General features: G+C 47.7%; 1 pseudogene; it reads right to left on the bottom strand.

Annotated features, from left to right (window-relative positions):
* Positions 1-297: 297 nt before the first annotated feature.
* The window catches only part of LOC121565100, a 26,796-nt pseudogene continuing 10,329 nt past the window's right edge, over positions 298-16,764 (bottom strand).

The raw sequence follows: 16,764 nt of genomic DNA, 5'->3' as shown, positions 1-16,764 counted from the left end.
AAGTGGAGACTTTCACTGAATGACTGAATGGATTTTTGGATGGAGTTTTTCGATTCTAAATTCTGATTTCGTAGGGGTTGGAATATCTATGTTATTTAAGCAAGCAATTAGTGGCTGAGATTGAGAGAGAGTGTCTCCTCCCTCTCCCCCACCTTCCATATTCTCTTTTCATCCCCTATTTCTCTGTCCCAGGAGTCTTGTTGTCTGGTCTGCGGTCACAGGGAGGGCAAACACACACACACACACAAATACACACACTCACAGCCTCTTACCCGCTCAACACCCCCAGAACCAGATTTAGAACGAAAAGGATCCAAAGATGACGAGACTGACAAAATAGGCCCAAGGAAGTTCATAGCCCATAGCGTCTTGCATCTAGAGGACAGAGGGAAGGAGAGGAGGAGGGGGGTTAGAGAGAGAGGACAGGGGTTGGAAGAGGTGGAGAGGGTTAGAGAGAGAGGACAGGGGTTGGAAGAGGAGGAGGGGGTTAGAGAGAGAGGACAGGGGTTGGAAGAGGTGGAGGGGGTTGGAGAGAGAGGACAGGGGTTGGAAGAGGTGGAGGGTTGAGAGAGAGGACAGGGGTTGGAAGAGGAGGAGGGGTTTGAGAGAGAGGACAGGGGTTGGAAGAGGAGGAGGGGGTTAGAGAGAGAGGACAGGGGTTGGAAGAGGTGGAGGGGTTGGAGAGAGAGGACAGGGGGTTGGAAGAGGTGGAGGGGGTTGGAGAGAGAGAGGACAGGGGTTGGAAGAGGAGGAGGGGGTTGGAGAGAGAGGACAGGGTTGGAAGAGGAGGAGGGGTTAGAGAGAGAGGACAGGGGTTGGAAGAGGAGGGAGGGGTTAGAGAGAGAGGACAGGGGTTGGAAGAGGAGGAGGGGGTTGGAGAGAGAGGACAGGGGTTGAGAAGAGGAGGAGGGGGTTGGAGAGAGAGGACAGGGGTTGGAAGAGGTGGAGGGGGTTGGAGAGAGAGGACAGGGGTTGGAAGAGGAGGAGGGGTTAGAGAGAGAGGACAGGGGGTTGGAAGAGGAGGAGGGGTTAGAGAGAGAGAGACAGGGGTTGGAAGAGGTGGAGGGGTTGGAGAGAGAGAATAGGGGTTGGAAGAGGTGGAGGGGTTGGAGAGAGAGGACAGGGGTTGGAAGAGGAGGAGGGGGTTAGAGAGAGAGGACAGGGGTTGGAAGAGGAGGAGGGGGTTGGAGAGAGAGAACAGGGGTTGGAAGACAAGAACAGGGGGGTTAAAAAAGAAAGAGTGAAATAAATAAAGCCAAGAGATTGTTAAAAAGCACAGTAGCAGAAAACGGCAAGGTTGGAGAAGTGTGTGCATTTGTGTGTGTGTGTGTGTGTGTGTGTGTTTGTACATGCCAGCTCTCATACAGTGCCTTGCAAAAGTATTCATCCCCCTTGGCATTTTTCCTATTTTCTTGCATTACAACCTGTAATTTAAATGGATTTTTATTTGGATTTTATGTAATGGACATACACAAAATAGTCCAAATTGGTGAAGTGAAATGAAAAAAATTACTTGTTTCAAAAAATTCTACAAAATAAATAAAGGAAAAGTGAGTGCGTTCGTATGTATTCACCCCTTTGCTATGAAGCCCCTGAATAAGATCTGGTGCAACCAATTACCTTCAGAAGTCACATAATTAGTTAAATAAAGTCCACCTGTGTGCAATCTAAGTGTCACATGATCTCAGTATATATACACCTGTTCTGAAAGGCCCCAGAGTCTGCAACACCACTACCCCAGCAAGGAGCGCCACCAAGCAAGCGGCACCATGAAGACCAAGGAGCTCTCCAAACAGGTCAGGGACAAAGTTGTGGGGAAGTAAAGATCAGGGTTGGGTTATAAAAAAATATCCGAAACGTTGAACATCCCACGGAGCACCATTAAATCCATTATTAAAAAATTTAAAGAATATGGCACCACAACAAACCTGCCAAGAGAGGGCCGCCCACCAAAACTCAGGACCAGGCAAGGAGGACATTAATCAGAGAGGCAACAAAGAGACCAAAGATAACCCTGAAGGAGCTGCAAAGCTCCACAGCGGAGATTGGAGTATCTATCCATAGGACCACTTTAAGCCGTACACTCCACAGAGCTGGGCTTTACGGAAGAGTGGCCAGAAAAAAGCCATTGCTTAAAGAAAAGAATAAGCAAACACGTTTGGTGTTCGCCAAAAGCCATGTGGGAGACGCCCCAAACATATGGAAGAATGTACTCTGGTCAGATGAGACTAAAATTGAGCTTTTTGGCCATTAAGGGAAATGCTATGTCTGGCGCAAACCCAACACCTCTCATCACCCAGAGAACACCATCCCCACAGTGAAGCATGGTGGTGGCAGCATCATGCTGTGGGGATGTTTTTCATCGGCAGGGACTGGGAAACTGGTCAGAATTGAAGGAATGATGGATGTCGCTAAATGCAGGGAAATTCTTGAGTGAAACCTGTTTCTGTCTTCCAGAGATTTGAGACTGGGACAGAGGTTCACCTTTCAGCAGGACAATGACCCTAAGCATACTGCTAAAGCAACACTTGAGTGGTTTAAGGGGAAACATTTAATTGTCTTGGAATGGCCTAGTCAAAGCCCAGACCTCAATCCAATTGATAGTCTGTGGGATGACTTAAAGATTGCTGTACACCAGCGGACCCATCCAACTTGAAGGAGCTGGAGCAGTTTTGCCTTGAAGAATGGGCAAAAATCCCAGTGGCTAGATGTGCCAAGTTTATAGAGACATACCCCAAGAGACTTGCAGCTGTAATTGCTGCAAAAGGTAGCTCTACAAAGTATTGACTTTGGGGAGGTGAATAGTTATGCACGCTCAAGTTTTCTGTTATTTTTTCTTATTTCTTGTTTGTTTCACAATAAAATATATTTTGCATTTTCAAAGTGGTAGGCATGTTGTGTAAATCAAATGATACAACCCCCCCCCCAAATCCATTTTAATTCCAGGTTGTAAGGCAACAAAATAGGAAAAATGCCAAGGGGGGTGAATACTTTCAGAAGCCACTGTATGTGTGTATTTGTATGTGTGAAGGGTAAATGTACTTGAGTAACAAAACACCAAACAATGGAGCTAATTAATTCATTTACAATGTCAAGCTCCCACTCTAGAATTCCAACAAGTACCCATGAGATGAAGTAGAACCAGAACGTTGGAGACAATGAGAGATCATAAGAACTCTAGAATACTACTGAATAATACCTCAGCTGTGAACAAATGTCTCTTGATCACAAACATCCTTGAACAGAGCCCTCTCTGGTGGTTGGAGAGTTAAGTAGTTAAGTGGAAAAGGACTGAGAGTGGTGTGTGTGTGTGAGATTGGTGAGTGTGTGTGTGTGGTGTGTATGGTGTATGGTGTGTGTGTGTGTGTGTGTGTGTGTGTGTGTGTGTGTGTGTGTGTGTGTGTGTGTGTGTGTGTGTGTGTGTGTGTGTGTGTGTGTGTGTGTGTGTGTGTGTGTGTGTGTGTGTGTGTGTGTGTGTGTGTGTGTGTGTGTGTGGCTGTAGAGTTAAGTGGAGTAGCACCGGGAGTGTTGTGAGAGTGCGAGTACTCAGACAGCTAAGTTTTTCCGGACTCTACTGATGTGATGTGGTGGTGGAGACATAATGTGATATGGTGGTAGAGACATAATGTGATATGGTGGTAGAGACATAATGTGATATGGTGGTAGAGACATAATGTGATATGGTGGTGGAGACATAATGTGATATGGTGGTGGAGACATAATGTGATATGGTGGTAGAGACATAATGTGATATGGTGGTAGAGACATAATGTGATATGGATGGTGGTAGAGACATAATGTGATATGGTGGTAGAGACATAATGTGATATGGTGGTGGAGACATAATGTGATATGGATGGTGGTAGAGACATAATGTGATATGGTGGTAGAGACATAATGTGATATGGTGGTAGAGACATAATGTGATATGGATGGTAGAGACATAATGTGATATGGTGGTAGAGACATAATGTGATATGGATGGTGGTGGAGACATAATGTGATATGGTGGTGGAGACATAATGTGATATGGTGGTAGAGACATAATGTGATATGGATGGTGGTAGAGACATAATGTGATATGGTGGTAGAGACATAATGTGATATGGTGGTGGAGACATAATGTGATATGGTGGTAGAGACATAATGTGATATGGTGGTGGAGACATAATGTGATATGGATGGTGGTGGAGACATAATGTGATATGGATGGTGGTGGAGACATAATGTGATATGGTGGTGGAGACATAACGTGATATGGTGGTGGAGACATAATGTGACATGGTGGTAGAGACATAATGTGATATGGTGGTGGAGACATAATGTGATATGGTGGTAGAGACATAATGTGATATGGTGGTAGAGACATAATGTGATATGGTGGTGGAGACATAATGTGATATGGTGGTGGAGACATAATGTGATATGGTGGTAGAGACATAATGTGATATGGTGGTAGAGACATAATGTGATATGGTGGTGGAGACATAATGTGATATGGTGGTAGAGACATAATGTGATATGGTGGTAGAGACATAATGTGATATGGTGATGGAGACATAATGTGATATGGTGGTGGAGACATAATGTGATATGGTGGTGGAGACATAATGTGATATGGTGGTAGAGACATAATGTGATATGGTGGTAGAGACATAATGTGATATGGTGGTGGAGACATAATGTGATATGGATGGTTGTAGAGACATAATGTGATATGGTGATGGAGACATAATGTGATATGGTGGTGGTAGTGACATAATGTGATATGGTGGTGGAGACATAATGTGATATGGTGGTAGAGACATAATGTGATATGGTGGTAGAGACATAATGTGATATGGTGGTGGAGACATAATGTGATATGGTGGTAGAGACATAATGTGATATGGTGGTAGAGACATAATGTGATATGGTGATGGAGACATAATGTGATATGGTGGTGGAGACATAATGTGATATGGTGGTGGAGACATAATGTGATATGGTGGTGGAGACATAATGTGATATGGTGGTAGAGACATAATGTGATATGGTGGTAGAGACATAATGTGATATGGTGGTGGAGACATAATGTGATATGGATGGTTGTAGAGACATAATGTGATATGGTGATGGAGACATAATGTGATATGGTGGTGGTAGTGACATAATGTGATATGGTGGTGGAGACATAATGTGATATGGTGGTGGTAGTGACATAATGTGATATGGTGGTGGAGACATAATGTGATATGGTGGTAGAGACATAATGTGATATGGTGGTGGAGACATAATGTGATATGGTGGTAGAGACATAATGTGATATGGTGGTAGAGACATAATGTGATATGGTGGTAGAGACATAATGTGATATGGTGGTAGAGACATAATGTGATATGGTGGTAGAGACATAATGTGATATGGTGGTGGAGACATAATGTGATATGGTGGTAGAGACATAATGTGATATGGTGGTAGAGACATAATGTGATATGGTGGTAGAGACATAATGTGATATGGTGGTGGAGACATAATGTGATATGGTGGTGGAGACATAATGTGATATGGATGGTGGTAGAGACATAATATGATATGGTGGTAGAGACATAATGTGATATGGTGGTGGAGACATAATGTGATATGTTGGTAGAGACATAATGTGATATGGTGGTAGAGACATAATGTAGTGTATGCCTGGTTGAGAAGACATTCTTTTCATGCTTACAATGCTACTGTAGCAGAACTTAGTCAGTCAACACCTGTGAGTTGAGTTGAGCACACATCGGTTGTGTCACAAATGGTACCCTATTACCTATTAATAGGTTGCCATTTGTGATACACACATACAGTTGTCAAAATAGCAGACAGGCAGACAGGCAGACAGACAGACAGACAGACAGACAGACAGACAGACAGACAGGCAGACAGACAGGCAAGCAGACAGGTAGACAGGCAGAGAGACTGTACAGAGATGGGGTGTAGAGCCAGGCAGTAAGCCTCCCACTTCATACATGATCTCAATAACATATCCCCACATTTACAGGACAAATCAGTAAAGATCACTGAAACACACATTTTGTAATGGTTGACAACTAAAAACCTGTTAACTAGAGGATATTAGACACTGTGTGTGTGTGTGTGTGTGTGTGTGTGATAATGCTATATAGTATCTGTGTAGTGTGAGGTAGATCCTCCTACAGTGAGAATACAGAAGAGTTTCCTCTGTGTTTCTCCTTTAACCCAACCGTGACCAGACTGTGATCTCTCACTCTTTCTTTTTCATTTTCACTCCCTCTCTCTCTCCCTCTTCACACACTCGTTCACCCCTAATACAGCCTAGCCGTTAATAAAGGGGCACTTCAATGAAACGAGAGACTGCGAACAGCATCGACTGAACGACTCAATGCCTGCATCCAAAAATGGCACCCTACTTTTCACCAGAGCCCTCTGGATCAGACCCCTAAAAAAAGAGTGCACTATATAGGGAATAGGGTCCCTTTCGGGACACACACCATACAATTCACCAGCATCACTATCCAAAGAAGAAGTGTAGGGAATATAATGGTGGATTACTGTAGCTATAATCTTGTTACAGCCCTGGGGCGAGTCAAGCTCCACAACCAGATATAATTATAATTCAATCCACATGAGAAATCAATTTGTTTATTTATTTACCAAAACTATTCCACAGTCATTCTTCTTCTGATGGTTTAGTCGCGGTATACACAGACTGCGTCCCCAATGGCATCCTATTCCTTATATTTGTCTACTATTTTTGACCAGAACTATATGGGCTGATCCCTGGGTCCTGGTCAAAAGTAGTGCACTATGCTGGGATTAAGGTGCTTATTTGGGACGACAGAGGGGTCTGTATTTGGGACGACAGAGGGGTCTGTATGTGGGACACAGAGCGATCTGTATTTGGGACACAGAGGGGTCTGTATTTGGGACACAGAGGGGTCTGTATTTGGGACGACAGAGGGGTCTGTATTTGGGACGACAGAGGGGTCTGTATTTGGGACGACAGAGGGGTCTGTATTTGGGACACAGAGAGGTCTGTATTTGGGACACAGAGGGGTCTGTATTTGGGACGACAGAGGGGTCTGTATTTGAGACACAGAGGGGTCTGTATTTGGGTCGACAGAGGGGTCTGTATTTGGGACACAGAAGGGTCTGTATTTGGGACGACAGAGGGGTCTGTATTTGGGTCGACAGAGGGGTCTGTATTTGGGACACAGAGAGGCCTGTATTTGGGACACAGAGGGGTCTGTATTTGGGACGACAGAGGGGTCTGTATTTGGGTCGACAGAGGGGTCTGTATTTGGGACCCACAGAGAGGCCTGTATTTGGGACGACAGAGGGGTCTGTATTTGAGACACAGAGGGGTCTGTATTTGGGACGACAGAGGTGTCTGTATTTGGGGACGACAGAGGGGTCTGTATTTGGAGTCGACAGAGGGTCTGTATTTGGGACACAGAGAGGCCTGTATTTGGGACACAGAGGGGTCTGTAGATTGGGACGACAGAGGGGTCTGTATTTGGGACGACAGAGGGGTCTGTATTTGGGACACAGAGAGGCCTGTATTTGGGACACAGAGGGGTCTGTATTTGGAACGACAGAGGGGTCTGTATTTGGGACGACAGAGGGGTCTGTATTTGGGACGACAGAGGGGTCTGTATTTGGGGACGACAGAGAGGGTCTGTATTTGGGACACAGATAGGTCTGTATTTGGGACACAGAGGGGTCTGTATTTGGGACCCGACAGAGGGGTCTGTATCTGGGACGACAGAGGGTCTGTATTTGGGACGCACAGAGGGGTCTGTATTTGGGACGACAGAGGGTCTGTATTTGGGGCACAGAGGGGTCTGTATTTGGGACGAGAGAGGGGTCTGTATTTGGGACACAGAGGGTCTGTATTTGGGACACAGAGGGTCTGTATTTGGGTCGACAGAGGGTCTGTATCTGGGACGACAGAGGGTCTGTATTTGGGGACGACAGAGGGTCTGTATTTGGGACGACAGAGGGTCTGTATGTGGGACACAGAGCGGTCTGTATTTGGGACACAGAGGGTCTGTATTTGGGACGACAGAGGGGTCTGTATTTGGGACGACAGAGGGGGTCTGTATTTGGGACGACAGAGGGGGTCTGTATTTGGGTCGAAAGAAGGGGTCTGTATTTGGTCGACAGAGGGTCTGTATTTGGGGACACAGAGAGGCCTGTATTTGGGACACAGAGGGTCTGTATTTGGGACGACAGAGGGGCCTGTATTTGGAACGACAGAGGGGTCTGTATTTTGAGACACAGAGGGTCTGTATTTGGGACCGACAGAGGGGTCTGTATTTGGGACGACAGAGGGGTCTGTATTTGGAACGACAGAGGGGTCTGTATTTGGAACGACAGAGGGGTCTGTATTTGGGACGACAGAGGGGTCTGTATCTGGGACGACAGAGCGGTCTGTATTTGGGACGACAGAGGGGTCTGTATTTGGGACGACAGAGGGGTCTGTATTTGGGACACAGAGAGGTCTATATTTGGGACACAGAGGGGGTCTGTATTTGGGACAACAGAGGGGTCTGTATCTGGGACGACAGAGGGGTCTGTATTTGGGACGACAGAGGGGTATGTATTTGGGACGACAGAGGGGTCTGTATTTGGGACGACAGAGAGGCCTGTATTTGGGACACAGAGGGGTCTGTATTTGGGACGACAGAGGGGTCTGTATTTGAGACTCAGAGGGGTCTGTATTTGGGACGACAGAGGTGTCTGTATTTGGGACGACAGAGGGGTCTGTATTTGGGTCGACAGAGGGGTCTGTATTTGGGACACAGAGAGGCCTGTATTTGGGACACAGAGGGGTCTGTATTTGGGACGACAGAGGGGTCTGTATTTGAGACACAGAGGGGTCTGTATTTGGGACGACAGAGGGGTCTGTATTTGGGACGACAGAGGGGTCTGTATTTGGAACGACAGAGGGGTCTGTATTTGGGACGACAGAGGGTCTGTATTTGGGACGACAGAGGGTCTGTATTTGGGACCCACAGAGGGGTCTGTATTTGGGACACAGATAGGTCTGTATTTCGGGACACAGAGGGGTCTGTATTTGGGACGACAGAGGGTCTGTATCTGGGACCCGACAGAGGGTCTGTATTTGGGACCCACAGAGGGGTCTGTATTTGGGACGCACAGAGGGTCTGTATTTGGGACGACAGAGGGGTCTGTATTTGGGACGACAGAGGGGTCTGTATTTGGGACACAGAGGGGTCTGTATTTGGGACACAGAGGGGTCTGTATTTGGGACGATAGAGGGGTCTGTATCTGGGACGACAGAGGGGTCTGTATTTGGGACGACAGAGGGGTCTGTATTTGGGACGACAGAGGGGTCTGTATGTGGGACACAGAGCGGTCTGTATTTGGGACACAGAGGGTCTGTATTTTGGGACGACAGAGGGGTCTGTATTTGGGATACAGAGGGGTATGTATTTGGGACACAGAGGGTCTGTATTTGGGAACGACAGAGGGGTCTGTATTGAGACACAGAGGGGTCTGTATTTGGGACGACAGAGGGGTCTGTGATTTGGAACGACAGAGGGTCTGTATTTGGGGACGACAGAGGGTCTGTATTTGGGACCCACAGAGGGTCTGTATTTGGAACGACAGAGGGGTCTGTATTTGGGGCCGACAGAGGGGTCTGTATTTGGGACGACAGAGGGTCTGTATTGGGGACCAGAGAGGGTCTATTTGGGACACAGAGGGGTCTGTATTTGGGACACAGAGGGGTCTGTATTTGGGACGATAGAGGGGTCTGTATCTGGGACGACAGAGGGGTCTGTATTTGGGACGACAGAGGGGTCTGTATTTGGGACGACAGAGGGGTCTGTATGTGGGACACAGAGCGGTCTGTATTTGGGACACAGAGGGGTCTGTATTTGGGACGACAGAGGGGTCTGTATTTGGGACGACAGAGGGGTCTGTATTTGGGACGACAGAGGGGTCTGTATTTGGGTCGACAGAGGGGTCTGTATTTGGGTCGACAGAGGGGTCTGTATTTGGGACACAGAGAGGCCTGTATTTGGGACACAGAGGGGTCTGTATTTGGGACGACAGAGGGGCCTGTATTTGGAACGACAGAGGGGTCTGTATTTGAGACACAGAGGGGTCTGTATTTGGGACGACAGAGGGGTCTGTATTTGGGACGACAGAGGGGTCTGTATTTGGAACGACAGAGGGGTCTGTATTTGGAACGACAGAGGGGTCTGTATTTGGGGACGCACAGAGGGGTCTGTATCTGGGACGACAGAGCGGTCTGTATTTGGGACGACAGAGGGGTCTGTATTTGGGACGACAGAGGGGTCTGTATTTGGGACACAGAGAGGTCTATATTTGGGACACAGAGGGGTCTGTATTTGGGACAACAGAGGGGTCTGTATCTGGGACGACAGAGGGGTCTGTATTTGGGACGACAGAGGGGTATGTATTTGGGACGACAGAGGGGTCTGTATTTGGGACGACAGAGAGGCCTGTATTTGGGACACAGAGGGTCTGTATTTGGGACGCACAGAGGGGTCTGTATTTGAGACACAGAGGGGTCTGTATTTGGGACGACAGAGGTGTCTGTATTTGGGACGACAGAGGGGTCTGTATTTGGGTCGACAGAGGGGTCTGTATTTGGGACACAGAGAGGCCTGTATTTGGGACACAGAGGGGTCTGTATTTGGGACGACAGAGGGGTCTGTATTTGAGACACAGAGGGGTCTGTATTTGGGACGACAGAGGGGTCTGTATTTGGGACGACAGAGGGGTCTGTATTTGGAACGACAGAGGGGTCTGTATTTGGGACGACAGAGGGGTCTGTATTTGGGACACAGAGGGGTCTGTATTTGGGACGACAGAGGGGTCTGTATTTGGGACACAGATAGGTCTGTATTTGGGACACAGAGGGGTCTGTATTTGGGATGACAGAGGGGTCTGTATCTGGGACGACAGAGGGGTCTGTATTTGGGACGACAGAGGGGTCTGTATTTGGGACGACAGAGGGGTCTGTATTTGGGACGACAGAGGGGTCTGTATTTGGGACGACAGAGGGGTCTGTATTTGGGACACAGAGGGGTCTGTATTTGGGACACAGAGGGGTCTGTATTTGGGACGATAGAGGGGTCTGTATCTGGGACGACAGAGGGGTCTGTATTTGGGACGACAGAGGGGTCTGTATTTGGGACGACAGAGGGGTCTGTATGTGGGACACAGAGCGGTCTGTATTTGGGACACAGAGGGGTCTGTATTTGGGACGACAGAGGGGTCTGTATTTGGGACACAGAGGGGTATGTATTTGGGACACAGAGGGGTCTGTATTTGGGACGACAGAGGGGTCTGTATTTGGGAACACAGAGGGGTCTGTATTTGGGTCGACAGAGGGGTCTGTATTTGGGACACAGAGAGGCCTGTATTTGGGACACAGAGGGGTCTGTATTTGGGACGACAGAGGGGTCTGTATTTGAGACACAGAGGGGTCTGTATTTGGGACGACAGAGGGGTCTGTATTTGGGACGACAGAGGGGTCTGTATTTGGGACGACAGAGGGGTCTGTATTTGGGACGACAGAGGTGTCTGTATTTGGAACGACAGAGGGGTCTGTATTTGGGACGACAGAGGGGTCTGTATTTGGGACGACAGAGGGGTCTGTATTTGGGACGACAGAGGGTCTGTATTTGGGACACAGATAGGTCTGTATTTGGGACACAGAGGGGTCTGTATTTGGGACGACAGAGGGGTCTGTATCTGGGACGACAGAGGGTCTGTATTTGGGACCTACAGAGGGGTCTGTATTTGGGACGACAGAGGGTCTGTATTTGGGACCACAGAGGGGTCTGTATTTGGGACGACAGAGGGGGTCTGTATTTGGGGACGACAGAGGGTCTGTATTTGGGACACAGAGGGGTCTGTATTTGGGACACAGAGGGGTCTGTATTTGGGACGATAGAGGGTCTGTATCTGGGGACGACAGAGGGGTCTGTACTTGGGACGACAGAGGGGTCTGTATTTGGGACGACAGAGGGTCTGTATGTGGGACACAGAGCGGTCTGTATTTGGGACACAGAGGGGTCTGTATTTCGGGACGACAGAGGGTCTGTATTTGGGACACAGAGGGGTCTGTATTTGGGACGACAGAGGGGTCTGTATTTGGGACCACAGAGGGGTCTGTATTTGGAGTCGACAGAGGGTCTGTATTTGGGACACAGAGAGGCCTGTATTTGGGACACAGAGGGGTCTGTATTTGGGACGACAGAGGGTCTGTATTTGAGACACAGAGGGGTCTGTATTTGGGACGACAGAGGGGTCTGTATTTGGGACGACAGAGGGGTCTGTATTTGGAACGACAGAGGGGTTTGTATTTGGGGCCGACAGAGGTGTCTGTATTTCGGAACGACAGAGGGTCTGTATTTGGGACCACAGAGGGGTCTGTATTTGGGACGACAGAGGGGTCTGTATTTGGGCGACAGAGAGGTCTGTATTTGGGACCACAGAGGGGTCTGTATTTGGGACACAGAGGGGTCTGTATTTGGGATGACAGAGGGGTCTGTATCTGGGACGACAGAGGGGTCTGTATTTGGGACGACAGAGGGGTCTGTATTTGGGACGACAGAGGGGTCTGTATTTGGGGACTGTACAGAGGGTAGGTATTTGGGACACAGAGAGGTCTGTATTTGGGACACAGAGGGGTCTGTATTTGGGATGACAGAGGGGTCTGTATCTGGGACGACAGAGGAGTCTGTATTTGGGACGACAGAGGGGTCTGTATTTGGGACACAGAGGTGTCTGTATTTGGGACGACAGAGGTTCTGTATTTGGGACGACAGAGGGGTCTGTATTTGGGACGACAGAGGGGTCTGTATTTGGGACACAGAGGGGTCTGTATTTGGGACACAGAGGGGTCTGTATTTGGGACACAGAGGGGCCTGTATTTGGGACACAGAGGGGTCTGTATTTGGGACGACAGAGGGGTCTGTATTTGGGACGACAGTTGGGATTCCAGACACGTTCAGGTGGATGCAAGGCGTCTTTCATTACGGAGTGTATTCTGTTACATTTATATGAAGAAATGAGCTTTTGTGGCTGATTCTTCATGTCCTGCGCCCGCAGTGTGTGTGTGTGTCGCTGTGTATGTGTGTATGTATTGTATGTGAGTGTGTGTATGTGCAGTGTGTGAGTTCAGTGTGTGTGTGGTGTGTCGCTGTGTATGTGTGTACGTGGTGTGTGTGTGGGTTTGTGTGTGTGTGTGTGAGGTGCGCTGGACTGTAATGGACTCAAAACACACACACTGTCTCATAACCCATCTGTTATCAGCTGAGGGATCTGATTGGCTATCGTCTCCCGAGGCAGGAAATGAACACTTAACCTTCAGTGCCTATGATACGCTGGGATAACAGGTGTGTGTGTGTGTGCATGTGTTTTTGTGTGTAATTGTGTGTCTGAAAAGACAATTTCTCTTCACATTTCATCAGTGTTATTTTCAAGTTTTTTTCAATCTGTCGATTCCTCTCATTGTCAGTTTGGTTCAAATGATCTCGATCAGGACCACCAACCTTCTTACATACTGTAATATATATTGTTATCTACTAAAGGCTATACCAACTCTAGAACACACGATTCAACTAATCAAGGGCTTCATGATTAGTTGAATCAGATGTTCTGCTGTTGGACTAGAACTAATTCATGGGTTGCATGTTAGGTCACAATATTTTTTTTTAAACATTCGTTTTGGACTGATGCCCAACTGAGCATTCAACTCAATGCATCGTCAATGAGCGCTCATGAAGATTACATCAAAAGTACATTACAGTGGCTTGGAAATACTATGACATTCAAAAGGAGGCAAATAATTAGTAGGAAAACCTTTTGTCATCATTTTGATGCCACCAGATTGACTTTAGATGCAGTATAACGTTTGCTAGCTAGCTAAGATTGAGGGGAGGCCACCAGATTGACTTTAGAAGCAGTATCATGTTAGCTAGCTAGCTAAGATTGAGGTGAGGCCACTGGATTTTAGCTAGCTAACGTTAGCATTATTAGCTATTTTTGACAAACTTTGCTAGCTAATGACAACATTGCCATATGTCTAAAAGTACATTTGATGACATGATAACGCTGGCAAAGTTGTTTCACTTTAGCAATGTCATCGTATTTCCAGGCACTATAGTGTAATTTAGACGAAACAGTAGTTAGCCTCCGTCCAGAATGACTGGGCTTATCACCACTTTAGGTGCACCACTATGGCGCCGCCAGTAGAGGGCGGCTTGAGAACGTTCATTACAATGGCAATGACGCGACCGAGTGACGGAGGAGCAAACCCATGAATATGTGGAATGGACCAGGGGTCACCAAAGATCAGTGAAACCCTGATCTCCATCCTTGGTGTAGACTCACCCAGTAGAGGACGTCTGTCCAGCCCTCCATGGTGATGCACTGGAACACCGTCAGCATGGCGAAGGCAAAGTTGTCGGGTTAGTGATGCCATCGTTAGGCCCCTCCCACCCCATCATGCATTGTGTGGCGTTCTGGGAGCAGTGGCGGCCATGAGCCCCGTTAGGAGCGCAGGGGCCGGCTTATCCTCCACTATGGGACCTGTAGGAAGGACACACAGATGTAACGACGTATTACACGTGTATGTGTGTGTGTGTGTGTGTGTGTGTGTGCATGCATCTGTGTGTTGGTGTGTGTTGGTGTGTGTGTGTGTCCAGGTCTACATGTGTGTGTGTCCCCCTACTGTTATGTATGGTACGTCGTACTGTACGTTGTTATAGTTTACGACAGTGTGCTGCTTTACGGATGAATGGGTTGTCAGAATGTGTGGCACATGTCATTAAACGACAGAGTGATGTACAATGTGAAACTGTGCAGATGTCCGTTCTTCTACAGCTAGGCTAGATATAACACCTACCTCTGTGGAATGGATGTCCCTCTCTGTTGTAGAAGCAGGTGCGGTGCATCTTGCCCATGAACAGCTCCAGGCCGATGATGGCATAGATTATGATGACAAACAGCACCAGCAGGGCGATGTGGAGGAGAGGAACCATGGCCTTGATGATGGAGTTCAGCACTACCTGGAGGCCTGGTGGGGGGGAGAGGAGACAGCGTTCCATATCAAGGCTACACACACACACACACACACACACACACACACACACGCACGCACGCACGCACGCACGCACGCCACACCACGCACGCACGCACACACACACACACACACACACACACACACACACACACACACACACTCACACACACACACACACACACACACACACACACACACACACACACACACACACACACACACACACACACACACCACACACACACACACACACACACACACACACACACACACACACACACACACACACACACACACACACACACACACACTCACACTCACACACACACACACACACACACACACACACACACACACACACACACACACACACACACACACACACACACACACACACACACACCCACACACACACACACACACACACACACACACACACACACACCCTATATGCAGACAGGTAGGTAACCACTGGTCTGGTCATTAACAGACTGATTAGCGCTGCATTATCAGTCTGGAAGTGATACCGTTGAAGCAGCTTTTGGCCGAGGGGCGTTGCACAAAACAAATTCGAAAGCGATTGGATCACCTTCAACCAATCAAAAAACAGAAGCCACAGCGCTGCATTTTCTAGGCTAAAGCTAAGATGTAATCTTCAACCAAGGGCAAGATATACATACACACACATATATATATATATATATATATATACACAATATACATGTCAACGTGAGCCTAACAGACATACAGTAGCCTAGTGATGATAGAGATTAGTCTACTGCATCAGATTCATTCCAGAGACTGTCTTGATACAGTGGCCTCCGATAGCCTGCAGTTTTATTGAAACTTCTCCTCATTTCAATTTGACGCTTTCGCATAGAATGGAGCAGGTCTGGTAGGGAGCAGAGTTTATTTAGCAGAGTCCCATCTGGATGTAAAGCTATACGTTTAGCTTTAGCCTGCGTAGATTCCGACGTTACATCGCGTTATTGTCCTGTTGTCGACTGCCTGTCAACAACGGGAGCTTCGTCCGTCATCAACTAAACCACCCCCCACCCCCCCACACCCTAGTTCATCAGAGGGCGCTGATTGGTCCGAGGCAACGGGGGATAGGCAAGGCTGGGCTAAGTCTCATACCAGACAGATATCCACGCAGCATTTCATGTAAGCGGCGTCTCCCGAGGCTAGGTAAATACTACTTGAAGGTCTAGAGAGACACGATAACACACAGGTTAACTAGGGGAGACATAGCTAGCTAGCTGTGTGTGTGTCCCCCTCCCCCACCATACACTCCCAATTTATCCTCTAACTTTGACCACAGGCAGTACAAGCCATCTTGTAAAGCAGTGGTCTGGTCACAGTGTTAGAGATCAGCCAAGACTATCACTAGCCCAATATCGCCTCCCAATCTCCTCCCCCAATCTCCTCCCAATCTCCCGCTGCACCTGCTCCCCAGTGGGGGAGGAGGGGGGCGGGGCTGACAATACCCCTGAAGTCTCTCAAGGTTCAGACACAAATAATTTCCTCCTAAACTAGTTGACAGAGTAATCCACTATGCTGTGTTTTTTGGTAGTTAGTATTCTTCATATTACTTTTACCTTTAAATGCATTTTTGATTTTTGATTTACCATAATATCAATCAATACCAATTTCCGAATAGGGAAATAGAG

Source organism: Coregonus clupeaformis, unplaced genomic scaffold (genome assembly GCF_020615455.1).
Source record: "Coregonus clupeaformis isolate EN_2021a unplaced genomic scaffold, ASM2061545v1 scaf4085, whole genome shotgun sequence".
Lineage (NCBI taxonomy): Eukaryota > Metazoa > Chordata > Actinopteri > Salmoniformes > Salmonidae > Coregonus > Coregonus clupeaformis.
This window is presented reverse-complemented; position numbering and strand designations above follow the sequence as displayed.